Source organism: Meleagris gallopavo, chromosome 15, assembly GCF_000146605.3.
Source record: "Meleagris gallopavo isolate NT-WF06-2002-E0010 breed Aviagen turkey brand Nicholas breeding stock chromosome 15, Turkey_5.1, whole genome shotgun sequence".
Lineage (NCBI taxonomy): Eukaryota > Metazoa > Chordata > Aves > Galliformes > Phasianidae > Meleagris > Meleagris gallopavo.
The window spans coordinates 9856607-9862350 of NC_015025.2; positions in this window are offsets into that span (position 1 = coordinate 9856607).

Sequence of the window (5744 nt, forward strand, 5' to 3'; positions counted from 1 at the left end):
GGAAGCGGAAGTGGAGCCCGCCGGAAGCGGAAGGATGCCGGATGTGCGCTGGTTCCCGCTCGACGGCGCGCGGTGGCTGAGCTGTGTTGGTGTGAGCTGAGCCGTGACCGTGCGCTGGGCCGGTACCAGTACCAGTACCAGTACCAGGCGGAGTTCCGCGGTGATCTGTGTGTGCCGGCAGACGCCGGGATGTCTCAGTCACAGCGGTACACAAGGAGGAGGCTTCGTTTTGCTGCTCCTCGTGGCTGCTGCTCTCCGGTTCCGACAGGAATTCCTTATTTTATTTATTTTTGTTAGTTTTCTTTTTGAGGTAAAATCCCCAAGAGGCACGGAACGAGTAGCCTGGCAGGGTCCGCAGCCCCCAGCTCTCTGTCACTAGCTTCTCTCTTCCGTTAATAACCTTCACAGGAGATTTATTCGTGCCCAGGAATCCTTTTTAGCTTTTAAGCTGGCTCCTTCAAGGCAGAGTATGTTTTTGCATCCCTTGAATTAGTGGTCCCATCTTGGGGGCTGCTGGGATTGTCCGGACTTGGCTGCAGCTGTAGTCACTTTGTGCCACTGGTAACGAGTGTAAAAGGAAAACTGTAGTTTGCACAATGATGAGCTTTCGCATTTAGATGTTCTGCTCCTTAGAAATAATTTAAAGGAAAGAAAACTGTCAGTACTAAAGTCTTATGTAAAACCAGGTGGGAAGGATACAGGGCACAATTCCAGTTGGCATCTGTGGTCAGAATTAAATCTGCAGGGGAGGGAAAGTGAAAGTGTCGGTCCTTTCATCTTAGTTCTTGCTCTGTAGAGAAAATTACTTTCTCCTTTCTGGTTCAGTGATAGGAAAATGAAGAGGAAAGGAGAGGAGCTGTGCAAGAACTGTCCCTAGCATAGCATTGCAAACCTGAGCAAGGTGCCATATAAACAAAAGCTGCACAGAAGCCTGGTTTGCCACAGTCCTTTTTTCTTCTGACTGGGAATTAATTTTATGCGTTTCCTGCTTGGATTTTGAGGTTTGTTCTATACTCAGATTTTTAGCATAAAAAATGCTCTGGTTTCTGGAGAAGTAATACTAATGGGAGATTACTCCACTGACTTCATGTCAGGTGTAGCTTCTGACTGCATGCAAATCCCTGTAAAACTAGTTAGTGTGTATGTATGTTAGTCACAAAGGGCTTTCTTTTCATGATAGACAATTGTCCTCCGCACTGAGGCAGCACATTACAGTAGTGCTGGAAAGCTTCCAAAGTTGCAAGTAATAATTAAGTCACACCCTATCATAAAACTATGCACCCTGCGGGCCTATGTTAAAAATTCAGGCTACAGAAATGAGACTGTAATGTGATCAGCTCTCTACTTACAATCTTTTTCAATACATTCTAATAATTTTCTGATTGGCCTTGATAAAATTCTCTCTTTGAGGAGAGGCATTAATTGTTTTTCTGCTTGGTTTTGGTTTTATTCCTTGTTTGAGGAATATGAAAAAAACCATTAAGTGTTTCTAAATGATATTTCATTTTGGGTTTGATGATGTTTTAGTATCCTGAAGCCTGAGCCATGACTCCTTTGGGACTACTTTGTGCTTGGCATTGCTGGAAAATGCTCTGCTTCTGGTGGTGTTCATGTGGCACAGATAAGTACGCCACAGCCTTTACTCAACTATGAAAACACATGGTGGTGCTCAATCCTAACATTAATAAGTGCAAAGTGCTTAAGAAATTTGACTAAGACCATATAATTGCAACTCAGAGGCCAAACAGCAGCATCTTTGTACTTTGTTTTGTGGTGGTACTCTTTGGGTTTACACTGTGGTAAATTCTAGCAGAGCAAGGAAGAAGGAAAGGCAGTGTGGAAATCTTAAAGCAAATGTCCACTCCCTGCCATCCCGACGTACCCTATGTCTGGGATGCTCTAAAGTGAAAGAAAAGAAATTCTAAAACTTGTTCTAAGCAGGCAGTAACAGCAGTGATGTCTGAGAATGTCCAGCTCTTCAAGTCTACACTGTCCAATTGTTTCCAGCCTAAGGCAGATTTGTGCACAAACCTCTGCTGTTCCTGACCTCTTAAATATAATACAACAGATAAAATGCTTTATTGGACACTGCCATCACTGTGCCCCAGGAACAACAATGTGTGTATATGAGCTCTGATTCTGAGTCACTGTGTGACTATGGGCAAAACAGTGAGAGTTTCCAGTGTTCAATAATGTGATGTGCTGCAGTAGCTGGCAGCTCAGCTGGAGACATAGAAACATCTCTGGTTTGAAACGAACATTTTCAAGTTATCACTAATATAGTGAGTCTCTGTCTTGGCTTCATTATCAGTAAGGTGGAAGTTGGACTAATATTTGTATAGCTTCTTCACATGAGTTTTTTCCAACTCTGTTGGCACTGTTAGATGTTATAAATACTAGAGGTTTGTACCCATCTGCTATGTGCTGAATGTGACTGTTATTCTTCTTCCACTATTCAGCCCACTTATTTTTATTTTATTTACTTAAATCTTTTTATTCTACATTATGCCCCACTGGCAAGTGATCTGGGGAGAGAACTGTGATTCTTTTGTTTCACTGAACAAAAACTGATTCATCAGTTTCCTTACATCACCTCTCAGCTCTCTAGCTTCTCAACACAGAGATTGGTATGGCTTTCCCTTAGGTAAGTTGTAAGTCACAGCAGCTGTGTATTTGTTGGGAGTAAGCACTCCTCAATGTTATTAAAGTGGTTTATATGTATGTAATCATATGAGATGCAATTATCTGAGATACTGCAGAAGTAGTTTCCTGAAGAGAGTGAAATAAATATGAAATTGAGATACTGGAACAAGTTGAATTGCGAGAACAAGCTGTGAAAAGCTGTGAGAATGACAGGAAAAAATAAAAGTCGATATAAAGCTGAGAGATGGGGAGAGACTTAGGAAATAGGGTTATAGGCAATGAAAAGGAGAAGTTCTGACATGGTGAGTAAGATCAGGTGAATCAGGCAAATACATTTGCTATGCCTGTGCTGGGACTCTGTAATTGTACTGTTTCCTATGACTAAGTATGTGTTTCTGCAAGAATTACAGTTATTTGGTTTTTTATTCAGTGAATGGGCTAAGATATCAAGAAGAGAACACCAGCTTTGGGGGCTGGCTGCCATCAGTGTGTTCAGGCATACACGCGAGGCACAAAATCAGGTTCCACAGCCAATCTGAATTTTTGCATGTAACTGTTGTGTGACTGCATTTCACAGTGTGACCTACTGCTTTGTTTTAACATATGTATGCATGAATATTTCATGAAACAATTTACTGTGAGAGAAGCTTCAAATAAAACTGCCCATTTTACTGTCTCCCATAGGCGTGCAGTGTCCTGCCATGTCAGCGCATTTTGCTGCTTTAGAGAATTCTTCTGAGGGGTTTTCTTTGTAAGCATTTTGAGGTGCTGGCAGTTGTCCATCCACACGGACAAATCAAATTTCCACATTATCTGAACTCTGAGAATGTCTTTTGAAAGCTTTAATGAGATGTAGTGAACAGCTAAAGAGGACCACTTTGGTGACAAGTTCGTAATTCAAATGCCTCTGCTCATAATGAGAGACAAACAATCATACATTCAGAACTCGTTATCACTCAGTGTCAAATGTAGAAAAGGCTTTAAAATTCCAGAGACTTTTAAAGCAGAAGGTTGTGGTATTTTTTTGCAGATGTGCCTGACAAAACAGCAGTAAGGCTGTGTGCCTGCTCTGCCCATTAGAAAATCTGTTTTTGTGAAGCAACACATATTCAGAATTGATGATGAGGGATGTTGAAATGAAAGAAAAGGACATTTGATTCCAATGTCTTCTTGCAAACTGAAGTATTTCAGTGATTTACTACCATACTTTCATGATACATATAATTCTAAAATAATGATAGACTTCCACTCCTTCTAGAAAAACCTGTTGCTTTATACAACTGTGAATGTTTTTTTTCTCCCTCTGCTACTTGCTGGGTGTTATTTTTTCTTCTTTTTTTTTTCTAGAAGCAGCTCAGAAACAGGCAGTAGAATTTTACAGATCCTGCACCATTGCCCCGACTTCAGTCAGCATTGAATTGAAACCACAGAGAACAGAAGTGACTCTTTTTTTTCCCATGTACAGCAGGAGAATACAAGTGCTCCATAGAGATGAAGCTGAGATTCTTATGCCTTATATGACAGCTGGCGGTTTGTACTCCTTGTGATAAGATGTGGTGTGGTGGTACCAACAAGTGTTAGAGAATAATAGCAGCAAAGTAGTGAGTAGGCTGAGCCAGGCAGAATAATGGGAAGGCTGGAGTCTGATGAAGCCACTGTTTTCCCTTGTTCTCTGATAGCTTTAAACTAAAAGCTTAAAAAAAAATAAAACAAAAACTTATTTTTAAAACATCGTTAAAATCTGAAGCTTGTGGAAACTTGTATCAATAAGCTGAGCTTCTCTGTGCTGCCTGAGCAAAGGCTTCTGTTTGGGAAACCTCAGTTGTGCTGTTTGGTCTCCTTTCTGCTGTTGTGTGGGCTGACAAATCAGAGAGAAGTCAGGTGCAGCATTAACACCAGATAGAACCATGAGAGCATATAGCAGCACCGAGCCCTGCTGCATTGCTGACACAGGCAGATTCAAACTACAGTTTTCTTCTGGCGGTTTGAAAACCCCTGCGTATGCAGATAGGGGTCATTTTGCAAAGCGTGGTGTGGACAGACACTCTTATATTAGTATCTATTCTTCATGGAGTGACATACGTTGTGTTGAGACTGAGCACTTTTCATACATGTTGAATGCTCGGGTTCTCATTAGAGGTGGAAGGAAAAAAGCAATTATTGAGTTGGCTTGCCCAGCCCCTGCGAATGACAGGATTTTCCAGTTCAGCTTATTCCTTCATTCCTCACCACAGCAAAGTTTCTCATGTCTGAGACAGTGTGGCTTTGTAATTTTTGTCAGGTATGAAGGTCAAAAGCATTACAACTCTTGGACTACAGCCCTTCTTTACCACTTTGGAGAGCGTGCTGGGGCCTGGCCGTGCAGTCTTTATGTGAATAGGAGATGTTGGAGCGCATCCAGAGAAGGGCCACAAAAATGATCCACAGAATGGAACACTTCTAAGAGGACGGGCTGAGAGGGCTGGGGCGCTTCAGCCTGGAGAAGAGAAGGCTCTGAGGTGGTGAGATAGGGGCCTTTCAGTAGAAGAAGGGGAGCTACAGGAAAGAAGGGGACAGACTTCTTTAGCAGGGTCTGAGGTCATAGAACATGGGGAAATGGCTTTAAGCTTAAAGAGGATAGATTTAGGTTAGATATAAGGAGATCTTTTACAGTGAGGGCGGTGAGGCACTTGCACAAGTTGCCCAGTGATGTGGTTGGTGCCCCGTCCCTGGAGGCTTTCAAGATGAGGCTGTATAAGGCCCTGGGCAGCCCGATGGAGCTGCGGTGTCCCTGTTCACTGCAGGGCAGACGGCCCTCAGAGGTCCCTTCCAACTCTAAGGATTCTGTGCTTAAGGACGAGTTACGGGTGCAGGCAGGGAGCCGCCCCTACAAGTGTCTCCTGCTGAAAAGGGACAGCGCAAAGTCCCGTATTTTCGGATTGAATCCGAAAGGTGACCACAAAAAAAAGAGTCAATTTTAATATTTTCAATTGCTAAAACCACCGAGATCTTCTCCAGAACCCCTTTTCAGGGACCGAAGTGACGGAACCACACACGCAGCGCCGCGGGTCGACCCTGCTGGGTGCCGGGGCGGAGCTGCGGGCCGGGCGCATGCGCGGTGC